We start from the raw sequence: 19103 nt of genomic DNA on the forward strand, positions 1-19103 counted from the left end.
GGGAGTATTTTGTTCCATTCCCAGGTCTAATAATAATTTGCTGAATGACAATGGAGAAGCATTACCAACTCTTGCCCTTAGTTTTCTCACCAGCCAAATAATTAGACTTCAGGAACCTTAAACTCCCCTTCAGCTCTAATCTATCATGAGTTTATAATTCATTTAAAGTATCCACATGTCAACTGCAAGAGAAGCAATTGTATTTCTCTAGCAATTTCAAAATGCTCCAATGTGGTGTCCTGCCAATGAGACCCCTAGATTCATCTGCTCCCTTTTGATTAACTCAAAATCAGCTACATGTATAAAATCCCTTCACCTTTGCTGTATTCTTTTGGCTAGAAGGAATTCACAGGTCCTAACCACTATCAAGGGAAGAGAATACACAAAGATATGGACATCAGGAGCCAGGGTCTGCCCTCTACAAAAAGTATTTCCCTTCCATTTGTATGTCAGATTGGTCCTCATTATTGACCCCCTAAAAAAATAGCTCTCTTGTTTTCTAGGGGAAAATAGTTTTAACTGGCTTATCTCCTGTGTTGGTTTGGAGCTGTTATGTACCCCAGAAAAGACTATGTTCTTTTAATCCATTGCTGTGTGTGCAGATCTATTGTGGGTGGGACCTTTTGGTTAGGCTATCTCAATTGAGATGTGACCCAACCCATTCAAGGTGGGTCTTAATCCTTCACTGGATTCCTTTATGAGAGGATAAAAGAGACATTTTGGAGAGAGTTTAAACAGAAGCCTAGAGACATTTTGGAGAAAGCCACAGAAACAAAAAGTTAAACCCAAGAGAGAAGGACCAGCAGACTCTGGCCATGTGCTTTCCCATGTGACAGGAACCCCAGATGCCATTGCCTTTCTTCAGAGAAGGTATCATCTTGTTGATGACTTAATTGGCATTTTCATGGCCTTAGAACTGTAAATTAGTGAACTAATAAACCCCCATTGTAAAAGCCAATCTATTTCTGGTATATTGTATTCTGGCAGCCTTAGCAAACCAAAATACCTCCTAAAAGATTAAAATTTGTGTGTGAGAAATAGAAGATAGATTTTTGCTTTCTTCCTCAGTTCATAGGCTTTATAAGTAACTGATGTCCTTTAATTATCGTATCTCTTTTGTCCATATTATGATTGTTTTATTTTGTATAACAGTTTTATCTTTCAAAATGTCTTTTACAAATATGTTCATGTGACCCCATTGCTAGTTTGTCCATATGTCAAGTACAAGAGGAGTACTGGTATTGCATCATGACCTACAGATTTTAATATGTTTAAAATCAGTGTATATATGTCTATGGGTAATTGTCTATGTGTATGTTTATGTAGCTTCTTATTTGCCAGATACTGTTAAGCACTTTGTATGCTGGCATATTGAATACTCATAATAACCATTCCAGATAAGTAATGTTATAACTAATTTTAAAGACAGGGAAACTCAGGTTTAGAAGAGTTAAGTAAATTGCTCATGGTCATACACAGTCAAGAGATGGGTAGAACCCAAATTCAGATTTGGGACTATCTGACTCTAGCTAGTACCTGCAAACATCATCATTATTACACTATAGTAATACATGAGGTATATTATTTTCTCTATTTTATGAAGAAGGGAATTGAGCTACTTCTCCAAGTTTAATGTGTCTTTCCCACTTGCTTGTGAACTACATGAGGGCAGGAATTCTATCTTGTTCACCTTTGCATTCTCATTTAGTGCATAGTAGTCAATGTGTACAGAATACGTGAAATTGACTGAAGTCAAGACTTCAATCCAGCTTTGTTGCTTTCAAGATATTTGTGTTTTCCCTTTCAAATCAGTGCCTTTCCACACCTAGTCCATAATGTAATAAAGTGTCACCTAGAACAATCTGTAATTTATCCAGTGGATCAGGCTTCAAATCTTTTTAATATACTTGCTTTGAAAACATGCTAAAGCAATTAATGAGTTTTGAGGAGAGATTTTGCTGGGTGAATAAACTATTTTGTGAGCACTTTAGTGAGCAAATTAACTCCTTGAGCCTATATGAATGGTACTTTAGCTGAACAAATGGTGCCCTAATGACCTCTAATTATGTATTTCCCAAAGATGGTTGAGTCACCTCACCTGGAAAGACACACTCCATATCAACTATCAATTGAGTGAATTTTTATCAATTCACTCAGAAGGTAAATTGATAAAAATGCAAAGTGATTACAGTGTAAGAACAACATTCTGAGCAAAAGGAAGTGATCGTCTGTAAAGTTCAAGTTCTTCTCTAAGATTAAAGTTCGGCTATTAATCTAAGATTGTTCTACACATGACTGATAACAAGGCACTGAACTGTTGCTTAAGACATGGGATGTGATTACTTTGAAAAGAGACAAAGAATGCCATTTTCATTAGTAAGTTTTTTTAAAAGTATTTAGTTATCACAGGAATAGCTATTTATTTCAAAATCAAAGAATTAAGATGCTCAATTTGTTAGTAGTTACAAGAAACAACCTAAAGTCAGATTCACAGTGATAGATATTTTTCTATTAGCTTTACATTTCAAAAGGCAGAACTAGCAAGACATATGATTTTCAAACTTTTGAAAAAATCAGAAATACCCTCTTTCTTTTCCAGGTCCTGAAAGCCAGTGTATATTTGTCTTGTTAGAGCACATATTCCAACTGCTGCTCAAGTCTTGTGCCCTCAATTCTAAACCTGGCCCTCTCTTCCAATTTCTTCAAAGTATTTCAAGCTACTTTGTGTATGTTGACTGAAAATTGTTTTCATTTCCACTGTGAAATCTTACTTAAATTAGCAAATAATTTGTGTTCTTTTTTTATACACGAAGCCCTTCAGCTTAAACGCTTCCTTTCAAGATATTATTTAGATACAAACATAACCACTTTGCCTTTACCTTAGAACATTTTTCATTGGTGATTTAAATAGAACAGTGCATTCTCAGTGCTTGTGAATAACACTGTAAGAATGAGACGAATCAGCATAACCTTGGGCTACTTTATTGATGAGTAAGTCACGGGAAAGAGAATCTGTGATTTTCCCAATGTCAAACACATCAGCAAAAGGACAATTTGAAAACCCTGAGACCACGAATTGCCATTCAATTGTTTAGTGCACTGAGTCAAACTGCTCTTTAAAGTTTGAAATTAGTATTTTCACACATCTACAGATACAATAGCAGTTGAATTAGAACCTGCTTTGTTTTCATAGGACAGGTTATTTTAACATGATTGTGACGCCACATATATGGGTGCAGTCTTTTCATTAAAAGACACACTCCATGTCAACTATCAAAACTTACATTGTGGGGACTCGGGCAAGATGGCGGCATAGAGAGGAGTGGAAGCTAAGTAGTCTCCCTGGAACAACTACAAAAAACCAGAAACAACTAGTAAATAATCCAGAATAACTGCGGGGGGACAAACGAGACCATCCACTCATGATACACCAACCTGAATTGGGAGGAATGCCCAAGAACACAGCATAAAATCTGTAAGTAAAACCTGTGGATCCAAGTCATGAGACCCCCTCCCCCATAGCCCGAGCTGCAAAGCCTTGTGGTGCCAGAGAGAAGCTCTCTCCCAGCAAGCGAATATAGCTCAGCTGAGCTCCAACTGGGGTTTTAAGTAGCGAGTGTGAACTGCTCACTACAGGTACGCATCCCCAAAAACAGACAGAGGCTTTGGGTGATGACTGACCTGGGAGAGCCGGAGGGTCACCTTGGACTGGGTCTGAAGGGGACTGTTTCTTTTTTGGCTCAGTGGAGAAAGCCCCAGTCATTTTCAGTTCCCAGGGCTGTGACTCGGGGAAGGGCGGAGACAGCACAAGCAGAGAGGAGACCATTGAAATGCTAATGACCTCCACTTGGCAGGTCTGTCTTCTCTAGGAGGAAAGGGGTGGGGCACTTTCAATTCAGAACCAGGCCCCAGAGCCTGGGGGAACACGGCCATACCTCCTCACACCAGTCAAGAATTATAGGCTAACAGGCATCACCTGCTGGGCAGAAAAGCACAGTGACCTGAGGAATCAAAGGGTGGAGCAATTTTCTAAGAGACACCCACAGGGAAACCAGATACTGAATATTTCTTCCCTCTGGGACCTGAGCCTGTTCTGGTCTGGAAAAACCTGATTTGGATAACCAAGGAAACCACGCCTAGACAACAGAAAATTACAACCTACACTAAGAAAAACAAAGTTATGGCCCAGTCAAAGGAACAAACGTACACTTCAACTGAGATATAGGAATTTAAACAACTAATGCTAAATCAGTTCAAAAAGTTTAGAGAAGATATTGCAAAAGAGATAGAGGCTGTAAAGGAAGCACTGGACATGTATACGGCAGAAATCAAAAGTTCAAAAAGACAACTAGAAGAATCTATGGAAATGAAAGGCACAACACAAGAGATGAAAGACACAGTAGAAACATACAACAGCAGATCGCAAGAGGCAGAAGAAAACACCCAGGAACTGGAGAACAAAACACCTGAAAGCCTACACGCAAAGGAGCAGATGGAGAAAAGAATGAAAAAATATGAGCAACATCTCCAGGAACTCAAGGATGAAACAAAGTACAATAATGTACATATCATTGGTGTCCCAGAAGGAGAAGAGAAGGGAAAGGGGGCAGAAGCAATAATAGAGGAAATAATTAATGAAAATTTCCCATCTCTTATGAAAGACATAAAATTACAGATCCAAGAAGCGCAGCGTACTCCAAACAGAAGAGATATGAATAGGCCTACGCCAAGACACTTAATAATCAGATTATCAAATGTCAAAGACAAAGAGAGAATCCTGAAAGCAGCAAGAGAAAAGCAATCCATTACATACAAAGGAAGCTTCGTAAGACTGTGTGTGGATCTCTCAGCAGAAACCATGGAGGCAAGAAGGAAGTGGTGTGATATATTTAAGATACTGAAAGAGAAAAACCTCCAACCAATAATCCTGTATCCAGCAAAGCTGTCTTTCAAATATGAGGGAGATCTCAAAATATTTTCTGACAAACAGACAATGAGAGACTTTGTGAACAAGACACCTGCCCTACAGGAAATACTAAAGGGAGCACTACAGGGTGATAGAAGACTCCCAAAATTGGAACACAATTTTGGGAGATGGTAGCACAACAATGTAAGTACATTGAACAAAGGTAACTATGAATAGGGTTGAGAGAGGAAGGTAGGGTTGTGAGACACCACAAGAAAGGAGGAAAGATAAAGACTGGGACTGTGTAACTTGGTGAAATCTAGAGTATTCAACAATGGTGATAAAATGTACAAATATGTTCTTTTACGAGGGAGAACAAGCAAATGTCAACCTTGCAAGGTGTTAAAAATGGGGAGGCATTGGGGGAGTGATGCAATCAGCATAAACTAGAGGCTGTAACTAACAGAATCATTGTATTATGCTTCCTTTAATGTAACAAAGGTGATATACCAAGGTGAATGCAGATAAGAGGGGGGGATAGGGGAGGCATGTTAGACACTTGACACTGGTGGTATTGCCTGATTCTTTATTCTACTTTGATTTAAGGTTATTTTTCCTTTTGCTGCTTTCTAGCTGTCATTTTTTTTTTCCTCTTTCTTTTGCCTCTCTACCTTCTTTGACTCTCCCTCCTGCCTTGTGGAAGAAATGTAGATGCTCTTATATAGATAGTGGTGAAGGTGGTGAACACATAAATGTATGACCATGCAGAGAACCATTGATTATTTACTTGGTATGGAATGTATGGTGAGTGAACAAAACCATATTAGAAAAAAATGGGTTGATGACAAAACCTCGAGGGCAATATACTGAGTGAAATAAGCCAGACTCATTAGGACAATTATTACAGGGTCTCACTGACAGAAACTAATTATAATATGTAAACTCATAGACATGAAATATAAGGTACCAAGATATAGGACGAGGCTTAAGAATGGAGAGTGGTTGCTTAATATGAGGAGAATGTTGAATTAGGATGAACTCAAATGTTTGGAAATGAACAGGGGTATTGGTAGCAAGATGTGAGAATAACTAACAGCGCCGAATGGTGTGTGAATGAGGTGGAAAGGGGAAGCTCAGAGTCATATATGTCACCAGAAGGAAAGTTGGAGGTCAAAAGATGGGAATGTATAAAACTGAATCCTATGGTGGGCAACGTCCATGATGAACTGTACAAATACTAGAAATCACTTCCATGAACCAGAACAAATGTATGACAATACAATTAGAAGTTAATAATAGAGGGGCATATAGGGAAGAACTATATACCTATTACAAACTACATACTACAGTTAGTAGTATTTCAACATTTTTTCATAAACAGTAACAAATGTACTATATCAATACTACGAGTCAACAATTGAGGGGGGTTGGTTAGGGATAGGGGAGGATTAGAGTTTCCTTTTCTTTTTTTCATCTTTCACTTTATTTCTTGTCTGGAGTAATGAAAAGTTTCTAAAAATTGAACAAAAATTAAGTGTGATGGATGCACAGCTGTATGAGGGTACCCAGAGGCAAGTGATTGTACACTTTGGATCTTTGGATAATTGTATGGTATCTGAACAATCTCAATAAAAATGAAAAAAAAATTAAAAAATTAAAAAAATTAAAAATATAAAAAAAAATAAAAAATAAAAAAACTTACATTGTGCAGTGGTTTCCTCCTTCATTTTTCTTAGAGCCATGGGTTTTCAAGCCTTTTAGGGAGTATCAAGTAGTATGGGAGGGAGGAAGAGAAAGAAAAAAGTAGGTGAGGGTAAAGGATGAGCGGTCACAACTCTTCTCTTTATACCCTTTCCATCAGAGAAGCTCCTAACACTTTAGATGTAGGCATTTCTCACGGAATTTATTTTGATAAAGAGCTCTTATGCTGAACAAAGGCTGAAAACTACTAGTGCATACTGAAGTATAATATCTTTTACATTTTATGCTGACATCTTAAAACTTTTATAAATCTAAAGAACGTGGGGATTAAAGAAGAAATTTGATATACAGATTTATAATGAAAAAGGGAGATTTTGTAAGGGCTGATTTCTTATGAAAATCCGCTACCCCTCCTATTTAAATTTCCCCTAACAGATAACTAGGTGACCAATACAAATTTTTAATTTGATCAGCCAATTAAAAATAATCCCCCAAAGCTCTTTACATATTAGCACCCCACTGATTGTGGTTAGGGAAATCAATACTTTATTAAAAGGAAATGATGGGAGGCGGGGCAAGATGGCAGACTGGTGAGCTGTATGTTTTAGTTACTCCTCCAGGAAAGTAGGTAAAAAGCCAGGAACTGCGTGGACTGGACACCACAGAGCAATCTGTCTTTGGGCATACTTCATACAACACTCATGAAAACGTGGAACTGCTGAGATCAGCGAAATCTGTAAGTTTTTGCGGCCAGGGGACCCGCGCCCCTCCCTGCCAGGCTCAGTCCCGGGGGAGGAGGGGCTGTCAGCTCCGGGAAGGAGAAGGGAGAATTGCAGTGGCTGCTCTTATCGGAAACTCATTCTGCTGATTCAAACTCCAACCATAGATAGACTGAGACCAGACACCAGAGACTCTGAGAGCAGCCAGCCCAGCAGAGAGGAGACAGGCATAGAAAAAAAACAACACGAAAAACTCCAAAATAAAAGCAGAGGATTTTTGGAGTTCTGGTGAACACAGAAAGGGGAAGGGCGGAGATCAGGCCTTGAGGCGCATATGCAAATCCCGAAGCAAAGCTGATCTCTCTGCCCTGTGCACCTTTCCTTAATGGCCCTGGTTGCTTTGTCTATTAGCATTTCAATAACCCATTAGATCTCTGAGGAGGGCCGTTTTTTTTGTTTTTGTTTTTTTTTTTTTTTAAATCCTTTTTGCTTTTTCTAAAACAATTACTCTAAGAAGCTCAATACAGAAAGCTTCAAAGAATTGAAATTTGGGCACGTCAAGTCAAGAGCAGAACTAAGAGAGCTCTGAGACAAAAGGCAATAATCCAGTGGCTGAGAAAATTCACTAAACAACACAACTTCCCAAGAAAAGGGGGGTGTCCGCTCACAGCCACCATCCTAGTGGACAGGAAACACTCCTGCCCATCGCCAGCCCCATAGCCCAGAGCTGCCCCAGACAACCCAGTGTGACGGAAGTGCTTCAAATAATAGGCACACACCACAAAACTGGGCGTGGACATTAGCCTTCCCTGCAACCTCAGCTGAATGTCCCAGAGCTGGGAAGGGGGAGCAGTGTGAATTAACAGAGCCCCATTCAGCCATCATTTGAGCAGACTGGGAGCCTCCCAACACAGCCTAGCAGCCCAGAACTGCCCTGGGGGGACGGCACTCACCTGTGACATAGCACAGTCATCCCTCAACAGAGGACCCGGGGTGCACAGCCTGGAAGAGGGGCCCACTTGCAAGTCTCAGGAGCCATACGCCAATACCAAAGACTTGTGGGTCAGTGGCAGAGACAAACTGTGGCAGGACTGAACTGAAGGATTAGACTATTGCAGCAGCTTTAAAACTCCAGGATCATCAGGGAGATTTGATTCTTAGGGCCACCCCCCCTCCCCGACTGCCCAGAAACACGCCCCACATACAGGGCAGGCAACACCAACTACACACGCAAGCTTGGTACACCAATTGGGCCCCACAAGACTCACTCCCCCACTCACCAAAAAGGCTAAGCAGGGGAGATCTGGCTTGTGGAGAACAGGTGGCTCGTGGACGCCACCTGCTGGTTAGTTAGAGAAAGTCTACTCCACGAAGCTGTAGATCTGATAAATTAGAGATAAGGACTTCAACTGGTCTACAAACCCTAAAAGAACCCTATCAAGTTCAGCAAATGCCACGAGGCCAAAAACAACAGAAAATTATAAAGCATATGAAAAAACCAGACGATATGGATAACCCAAGCCCAAGCACCCAAATCAAAAGACCAGAAGAGACACAGCACCTAGAGCAGCTACTCAAAGAACTAAAGATGAACAATGAGACCATAGTACGGGATATGAAGGAAATCAAGAAGACCCTAGAAGAGCATAAAGAAGACATTGCAAGACTAAATAAAAAAATGGATGATCTTATGGAAATTAAAGAAACTGTTGACCAAATTAAGAAGATTCTGGACACTCATAGTACAAGACTAGAGGAAGTTGAACAACGAATCAGTGACCTGGAAGATGACAGAATGGAAAATGAAAGCATAAAAGAAAGAATGGGGAAAAAAATTGAAAAACTCGAAATGGACCTCAGGGATATGATAGATAATATGAAACGTCCGAATATAAGACTCATTGGTGTCCCAGAAGGGGAAGAAAAGGGTAAAGGTCTAGGAAGAGTATTCAAAGAAATTGTTGGGGAAAACTTCCCAAATCTTCTAAACAACATAAATACACAAATCATAAATGCTCAGCGAACTCCAAATAGAATAAATCCAAAAAAACCCACTCCGAGACATATACTGATCACACTGTCAAACATAGAAGAGAAGGAGCAAGTTCTGAAAGCAGCAAGAGAAAAGCAATTCACCACATACAAAGGAAACAGCATAAGACTAAGTAGTGACTACTCAGCAGCCACCATGGAGGCGAGAAGGCAGTGGCACGATATATTTAAAATTCTGAGTGAGAGGAATTTCCAGCCAAGAATACTTTATCCAGCAAAGCTCTCCTTCAAATTTGAGGGAGAGCTTAAATTTTTCACAGACAAAGAAATGCTGAGAGAATTTGCTAACAAGAGACCTGCCCTACTGGAGATACTAAAGGGAGCCCTACAGACAGAGAAACAAAGACAGGACAGAGAGACTTGGAGAAAGGTTCAGTACTAAAGAGATTCGGTATGGGTACAATAAAGGATATTAATAGAGAGAGGGAAAAATATGGCAAACATAATCCAAAGGATAAGATGGCCGATTCAAGAAATGCCTTCACGGTTTTAACGTTGAATGTAAATGGATTAAACTCCCCAATTAAAAGATATAGATTCGCAGAATGGATCAAAAAAAATGAACCATCAATATGTTGCATACAAGAGACTCATGTTAGACACAGGGACACAAAGAAACTGAAAGTGAAAGGATGGAAAAAAATATTTCATGCAAGCTACAGCCAAAAGAAAGCAGGTGTAGCAATATTAATCTCAGATAAAATAGACTTCAAATGCAGGGATGTTTTGAGAGACAAAGAAGGCCACTACATACTAATAAAAGGGGCAATTCAGCAAGAAGAAATAACAATCGTAAATGTCTATGCACCCAATCAAGGTGCCACAAAATACATGAGAGAAACATTGGCAAAACTAAAGGAAGCAATTGATGTTTCCACAATAATTGTGGGAGACTTCAACACATCACTCTCTCCTATAGATAGATCAACCAGACAGAAGACCAATAAGGAAATTGAAAACCTAAACAATCTGATAAATGAATTAGATTTAACAGACATCTACAGGACATTACATCCCAAATCACCAGGATACACATACTTTTCTAGTGCTCACGGAACTTTCTCCAGAATAGATCATATGCTGGGACATAAAACAAGCCTCAATAAATTTAAAAAGATTGAAATTATTCAAAGCACATTCTCTGACCACAATGGAATACAATTAGAAGTCAATAACCATCAGAGACTTAGAAAATTCACAAATACCTGGAGGTTAAACAACACACTCCTAAACAATCAGTGGGTTAAAGAAGAAATAGCAAGAGAAATTGCTAAATATATAGAGATGAATGAAAATGAGAACACAACATACCAAAACCTATGGGATGCAGCAAAAGCAGTGCTAAGGGGGAAATTTATAGCACTAAACGCATATATTAAAAAGGAAGAAAGAGCCAAAATCAAAGAACTAATGGATCAACTGAAGAAGCTAGAAAATGAACAGCAAACCAATCCTAAACCAAGTACAAGAAAAGAAATAACAAGGATTAAAGCAGAAATAAATGTCATAGAGAACAAAAAAACAATAGAAAGGATAAATATCACCAAAAGTTGGTTCTTTGAGAAGATCAACAAGATTGACAAGCCCCTAGCTAGACTGACAAAATCCAAAAGAGAGAAGACCCATATAAACAAAATAATGAATGAAAAAGGTGACATAACTGCAGATCCTGAAGAAATTAAAAAAATTATAAGAGGATATTATGAACAACTGTATGGCAACAAACTGGATAATGTAGAAGAAATGGACAATTTCCTGGAAACATATGAACAACCTAGACTGACCAGAGAAGAAACAGAAGACCTCAACCAACCCATCACAAGCAAAGAGATCCAATCAGTCATCAAAAATCTTCCCACAAATAAATGCCCAGGGCCAGATGGCTTCACAGGGGAATTCTACCAAACTTTCCAGAAAGAACTGACACCAATCTTACTCAAACTCTTTCAAAACATTGAAAAAAATGGAACACTACCTAACTCATTTTATGAAGCTAACATCAATCTAATACCAAAACCAGGCAAAGATGCTACAAAAAAGGAAAACTACTGGCCAATCTCCCTAATGAATATAGATGCAAAAATCCTCAACAAAATACTTGCAAATCGAATCCAAAGACACATTAAAAAAATCATACACCATGACCAAGTGGGGTTCATTCCAGGCATGCAAGGATGGTTCAACATAAGAAAAACAATCAATGTATTACAACACATTAAAACTCGAAAGGGAAAAATCAATTGATCATCTCAATAGATGCTGAAAAAGCATTTGACAAAATCCAACATCCATTTTTGATAAAAACACTTCAAAAGTTAGGAATTGAAGGAAACTTCCTCAACATGATAAAGAGCATATATGAAAAAACCCACAGCCAGCATAGTACTCAATGGTGAGAGACTGAAAGCCTTCCCTCTAAGATCAGGAACAAGACAAGGATGCCCGCTGTCACCACTGTTATTCAACATTGTGCTGGAAGTGCTAGCCAGGGCAATCCGGCAAGACAAAGAAATAAAAGGCATCCAAATTGGAAAAGAAGAAGTAAAACTGTCATTGTTTGCAGATGATATGATCTTATATCTAGAAAACCCTGAGAAATCAACGATACACCTACTAGAGCTAATAAACAAATTTAGCAAAGTAGCGGGATACAAGATTAATGCACATAAGTCAGTAATGTTTCTATATGCTAGAAATGAACAAACTGAAGAGACACTCAAGAAAAAGATACCATTTTCAATAGCAACTAAAAAAATCAAGTACCTAGGAATCAACTTAACCAAAGATGTAAAAGACCTATACAAAGAAAACTACATAACTCTACTAAAAGAAATAGAAGGGGACCTTAAAAGATGGAAAAATATTCCATGTTCATGGATAGGAAGGCTAAATGTCATTAAGATGTCAATTCTACCCAAACTCATCTACAGATTCAATGCAATCCCAATCAAAATTCCAACAACCTACTTTGCAGACTTGGAAAAGCTAGTTATCAAATTTATTTGGAAAGGGAAGATGCCTCGAATTGCTAAAGACACTCTAAAAAAGAAAAACGAAGTGGGAGGACTTACACTCCCTGACTTTGAAGCTTATTATAAAGCCACAGTTGCCAAAACAGCATGGTACTGGCACAAAGATAGACATATAAATCAATGGAATCGAATTGAGAATTCAGAGATAGACCCTCAGATCTATGGCCGACTGATCTTTGATAAGGCCCCCAAAGTCACCGAACTGAGCCATAATGGTCTTTTCAACAAATGGGGCTGGGAGAGTTGGATATCCATATCCAAAAGAATGAAAGAGGACCCCTACCTCACCCCCTACACAAAAATTAACTCAAAATGGACCAAAGATCTCAATATAAAAGAAAGTACCATAAAACTCCTAGAAGATAATGTAGGAAAACATCTTCAAGACCTTGTATTAGGAGGTCACTTCCTAGACTTTACACCCAAAGCACAAGCAACAAAAGAGAAAATAGATAAATGGGAACTCCTCAAGCTTAGAAGTTTCTGCACCTCAAAGGAATTTCTCAAAAAGGTAAAGAGGCAGCCAACTCAATGGGAAAAAATTTTTGGAAACCATGTATCTGACAAAAGACTGATATCTTGCATATACAAAGAAATCCTACAACTCAATGACAATAGTACAGACAGCCCAATTATAAAATGGGCAAAAGATATGAAAAGACAGTTCTCTGAAGAGGAAATACAAATGGCCAAGAAACACATGAAAAAATGTTCAGCTTCACTAGCTATTAGAGAGATGCAAATTAAGACCACAATGAGATACCATCTAACACCGGTTAGAATGGCTGCCATTAAACAAACAGGAAACTACAAATGCTGGAGGGGATGTGGAGAAATTGGAACTCTTATTCATTGTTGGTGGGACTGTATAATGGTTCAGCCACTCTGGAAGTCAGTCTGGCAGTTCCTTAGAAAACTAGATATAGAGCTACCATTCGATCCAGCGATTGCACTTCTCGGTATATACCCGGAAGATCGGAAAGCAGTGACACGAACAGATATCTGCACGCCAATGTTCATAGCAGCATTATTCACAATTGCCAAGAGATGGAAACAACCCAAATGTCCTTCAACAGATGAGTGGATAAATAAAATGTGGTATATACACACGATGGAATACTACGCGGCAGTAAGAAGGAACGATCTGGTGAAACATATGACAACATGGATGAACCTTGAAGACATAATGCTGAGCGAAATAAGCCAGGCACAAAAAGAGAAATATTATATGCTACCACTAATGTGAACTTTGAAAAATGTAAAACAAATGGTTTATAATGTAGAATGTAGGGGAACTAGCAGTAGAGAGCAATTAAGGAAGGGGGAACAATAATCCAAGAAGAACAGATAAGCTATTTAACGTTCTGGGGATGCCCAGAAATGACTATGGTCTGTTAATTTCTGATGGATGTAGTAGGAACAAGTTCACTGAAATATTGCTATATTATGTAACTTTCTTGGGGTAAAGTAGGAACATGTTGGAAGTTAAGCAGTTATCTTAGGTTAGTTGTCTTTTTCTTACTCCCTTGTTATGGTCTCTTTGAAATGTTCTTTTATTGTATGTTTGTTTTCTTTTTAACTTTTTTTTTCATACAGTTGATTTAAAAAAGAAGGGAAAGTTAAAAAAAAAGAAAAAAAAGAAAAAAGACAAACAAGGAAAAAAAAAAAAAAAGATGTAGTGCCCCCTTGAGGAGCCTGTGGAGAATGCAGGGGTATTCGCCTACCCCACCTCCATGGTTGCTAACATGACCACAGACATAGGGGACTGGTGGTTTGATGGGTTGAGCCCTCTACCATAAGTTTTACCCTTGGGAAGACGGTTGCTGCAAAGGAGAGGCTAGGCCTCCCTGTATTTGTGCCTAAGAGTCTCCTCCTGAATGCCTCTTTGTTGCTCAGATCTGGCCCTCTCTCTCTGGCTAAGCCAACTTGAAAGGTGAAATCACTGCCCTCCCCCCTACGTGGGATCAGACACCCAGGGAAGTGAATCTCCCTGGCAACGTGGAATATGACTCCCGGGGAGGAATGTAGACCCAGCATCGTGGGATGGAGAACATCTTCTTGACCAAAAGGGGGATGTGAAAGGAAATGAAATAAGCTTCAGTGGCAGAGAGATTCCAAAACGAGCCGAGAGATCACTCTGGTGGGCACTCTTATGCACACTTTAGACAACCCTTTTTAGGTTCTAAAGAATTGGGGTAGCTGGTGGTGGATACCTGAAACTATTAAACTACAACCCAGAACCCATGAATCTCGAAGACAGTTGTATAAAAATGTAGCTTATGAGGGGTGACAGTGGGATTGGGAATGCCATAAGGACCAAACTCCACTTTGTCTAGTTTATGGATGGATGTGTAGAAAAGTAGGGGAAGCAAACAAACAGACAAAGGTACCCAGTGTTCTTTTTTACTTCAATTGCTCTTTTTCACTCTAATTATTATTCTTGTTATTTTTGTGTGTGTGCTAATGAAGGTGTCAGGGATTGATTTAGGTGATGAATGTACAACTATGTAATGGTACTGTAAACAATCGAAAGTACAATTTGTTTTGTATGACTGCGTGGTATGTGAATATATCTCAATAAAATGATGATTAAAAAAAAAAAAGAGAGAATTGGAAAAAAAAAATAGATTGGGGTGATGAGTGCACAGCTATAAGATGGTACTGTGAACAGTTAATTGTACACCATGGATGATTGTATGGTATGTGAATATATCTCAATAAAAGTGAATTAAAAAAAAAAAAAAAAAAAAAAAGGAAATGATGGTTTAACTATCAAGTGAAGACACCGTGCTAAAATCTGGGTCTTAAAGAAGTGATTGTAGTCATTCATTCAATCAATCAATCAATATCCAAAGGAATAATTGTTGAGCACTTTTTGTGAAACAAGGCACCATTCTATGCTGTAGGAATAAAACAGGAGTTTAGATTGCGAGCAGAGAGGGAAGCAGCAAATGGGAAAGTGGGGAAGACAGTCATTAAAGAAGCAGTGCTTACAATACCAACTCCCTTGAAAAAAATACTTCAGGAAAACTATGTGATATTTTCAAACCTAGCAGTTCTTAACTATATATAAAATTTGATTTATACAGACATATCAATATCAACAAGTATAGGAAAGTATGTTTGTTTTATTGTTTTATCACAGCTGAAAATGTAGTTAAAATGGGAGATGCTTGGAGGGATTTTGTAAATTCTTTTTAAGTGAGCAATTCAATTGCCATAAAAAATGGACAGCTAACCAGATGTGAACGCATTTCTATAAGAGAGAAATCCTAGCAGTTCAATAGACTAGGCAGTAGGTGTATATGAACATGTCATTATGATATAAATTCTGAAGTTCTACCAGCATTTTTTGCCCTTCTGTAGTCAGCCATGCCCGGATTTTGTCCAAGCTGGAGAGAAGATGAATTAGATGAACTAAGATGTTATTCTTGCCTCTGATTCCTATATACTCACACATACTTGGCAGCTGTGAGTCGTGTCTGTAGTCCCTGGCTTGTTCTACTTGCCCTCTGGTTGCTCAACTGCTAACTTTTCCAAATGATAACACTGAAATCATAGAATGAGGCTGGACTGAACCAAGAAAAGTTGGTTCTCTCTAGTTAAATATTTCATGCCTGATTTGTTGTAGTGCATCCTAGAAAATATTTCTACGTCACGCTCCCCTTATTTTTGGGGAAAGTATTTCAGGTGCTTGCTTCTCAGCTTGCGATGTTCAGAATATGAATTCTGACTCTGTGGCTTATCAACGAAAACACATTGACTTTCACAGAGGTTGTCTGGTGAATTGTAGTACAGGAGTAGAAACATTTACTTTCATTGTGTTCACAGCTGATAAACTGCTGTTGCTAACCATTTGTTAATTAAATCTTAGTTAAGCTTTGTCCTTCCTACTTGGAAATGGGAACTCAACATTTGAGGCTGCAATTTGCATGCCTCAGTCAACACAAATGCTGAACAAAGTGCTTGTTTAGGTAATAAGATAAGGAGGTGCCCTCTCCACATTTCAGCTCTAACCGCCTCAGAGGCGACATTTCCCAAGATTCCCAGCTGCTGCTTGTTCAGGCAGCCCTGTGGTTTGCGCTGCATATTAATTTCTGTCCAACACGGGAATTCAATTTGTACTGTACATTTCATTTCTTCACAGATTTAGATTTATTTCATGTTCTTTGCTTTTAATTAACTCTCTGGCACAGCTGCTGGACAGGATAGAAAAACTCATTGCTCTCCCTGTGTTATGAGTATACCACCAATCATTTGCCACTTAGATGGCGGTGCAGGAGCTATCAGTTTCTATGGCAACCAGAGCCGTGGTGACTGATTCCTTGCCAGTATGGCATCACCACAGGGAGTGCAGCTTGAGATTTTTGTGTGCTCGCAACATCCATCTAATTAAAACAGGATTGTGGAATCATCCCAGTGTATGTTCTACAACTACACGGCAATCCATTTATGTAAATGTCAACACCATTAAATACAGTGGTCATAGTGTTTATGAAGAAATACTTTGGTTTGTGCATTGGAAAGGGAGTGCTCAACCACCTGGTTTTAGCCATTATATTCTCTTAAATGGTAGCCTTCAACCCGGCACAGTCAATCTGTATTTGAAAATCTTATTAGGCATAGCCAAACGATTACCTTTCAGTTGACGCAATGCTGGCTAATTCTAGAATGCTATAGTGAAACATACTTGGAAATTGGTTATTAATTTAGTGTGTATGAATAATTTATTCATCAAAAGCCCTTAATTTACGTGATTGAGATTGAGTTTTCTTTCAGTATCCTCCCTCGGGAACAGAACATCCTTCTGCTTTCATGATTTCCCACGCACAGAGCCTTCCTCGAGTCCTCTAACAGTTGCTTGGGATTTGGGGAAGCCTTACCTATCAGATGAGAGTTGTGCACAAAGGCTCCAGATGAAAAAGGCAGCTCGGGGATTTCATGAAGGGCTAAATGGGAAGGCAAGTTCTTCAGAGAATTGTGAGATGTAAATGCAAAGTAACAAGGAAGGACAGAGGGTGACAGATCTGTTAGCAATGCTGTTTTATACATCACAGTTTTTACTGCATAAGGCTGACAAAATACTCTGTTAACATGAAAAACGACAGTCTGTGCTACCTAATGGCTTCATGTCCCTGTGTGTTTCATTTTCCAGTGTATTTCTATGCTATGGAAGCTCCCAGTATGACATCTATAAGTATGTGCTACATAGTATGTTTATTTGCTGTCAAAACTCTATTCATTTTACAGGATTTTTTTCTTTGCCTTCATATATGTAATGTGAAGAAAGTGCACATACAAATGATACTGTCAGAGTATTTTTGGTTAAATTTAAATTATTGGTACTGTACATCCCAAAAGTTTCATGACATTTCAAAGTTCTCATGAAATGACAGTAAAATTACTCCCAAAGAAGGAAATTCATACAGTGACAAAAATATATAAAATATTTTGACTAGGAAAAGGAAAGGGATTCTAATATCAGCACAGCTATTCACAGGATGTGATGATTGGTTGAGATAAAACTGAAGGAAGTAAGAGTTCTTTGACTGAAGGTAACTTTTAAACAGCATATTGTTCTCTGATTGTGGTATTGCTGATACTGTATAGCTATATAGAGTATGTGATTTATAGAATGTGTGATTTACAGTATTCTCTTTGTCTTGGGCACAGAATTGTTGTTACATGTACGTATCTATTCTAGACAATGGCATGTTCATACCTGAAGTTCATTCATTGCCAATTCATTAGGTAGTGAAACTGATGTGTATGCATTTTTAACTATATTATAGCAGCATCATTCACTCCATTAAAATGTCTAAAGTATTTTTAGGTGGTTATACTATTACCAATATTTTGAGGGGCCAAAAGAAAACATTCATTAACACATAAATCAAGAATATGTTTTTGACCTGCATGAGAAATAAAGTGGAGGGAGATAGCAGGTTTCTTTCTGAAAGGGAAAAATTGTATATTACAAAATGCAAAAGTATTAGAATAATTTTGTTAGTTTATTTTATCAAGTAATATGACCAGTACATTAATCTGATTTTTAGCTAAATAATTATTTTTTTCTTAATTGACTTCAAAAAAGGAAAACCATGTTTTCCTTAAATTTTCCTCCCTTGAATAGTATGCTGTGTGCTACAAGAGAATTTCAGAGATTTGTATCGCTTAATTTGTAGATAAATGTTGGACAGATTCACTGAATACTTGGCTGCTAAAAGTAAAATTTAATTACATAAGCTAGAACTAGTAAAATTTTAGGCATGATATTTCTGTCTCCATAAGCGCAACCCCAGTCCTCAAAAGTCAGATTTTATTTTAGAGTTAAAATAATCATTATCTACACTATTCATAAGCAGAAATTGTTATTTTCTTGGGTAGTCACAAAGTTTATCTAAAAGCTAAAATATTTCATAATTTTTTTAAAAGTTTATGGAAAAACATAATGAAAATATATTTCAGAGCCCAGAATGCCCTTAAAAAATATAAAATAGTTACTCTCCTTTTTTCTGTTATTTCATATATTTTATAAATATATTTATATTATATATTATAAGGATTATGCTATCTTCGATGGTATCACTTTTTGAAATGCAATGAAGGTTTTTAATGAAATTCTTTTTTGAGAGGTTTTCTTTTAAAACTCCTTAAAGAAAAAAAGTGAAGTGAAATATTGAGTCAAAGACT

This window comes from Choloepus didactylus, chromosome 10, assembly GCF_015220235.1.
Source record: "Choloepus didactylus isolate mChoDid1 chromosome 10, mChoDid1.pri, whole genome shotgun sequence".
Taxonomy (NCBI): Eukaryota; Metazoa; Chordata; class Mammalia; order Pilosa; family Megalonychidae; genus Choloepus; species Choloepus didactylus.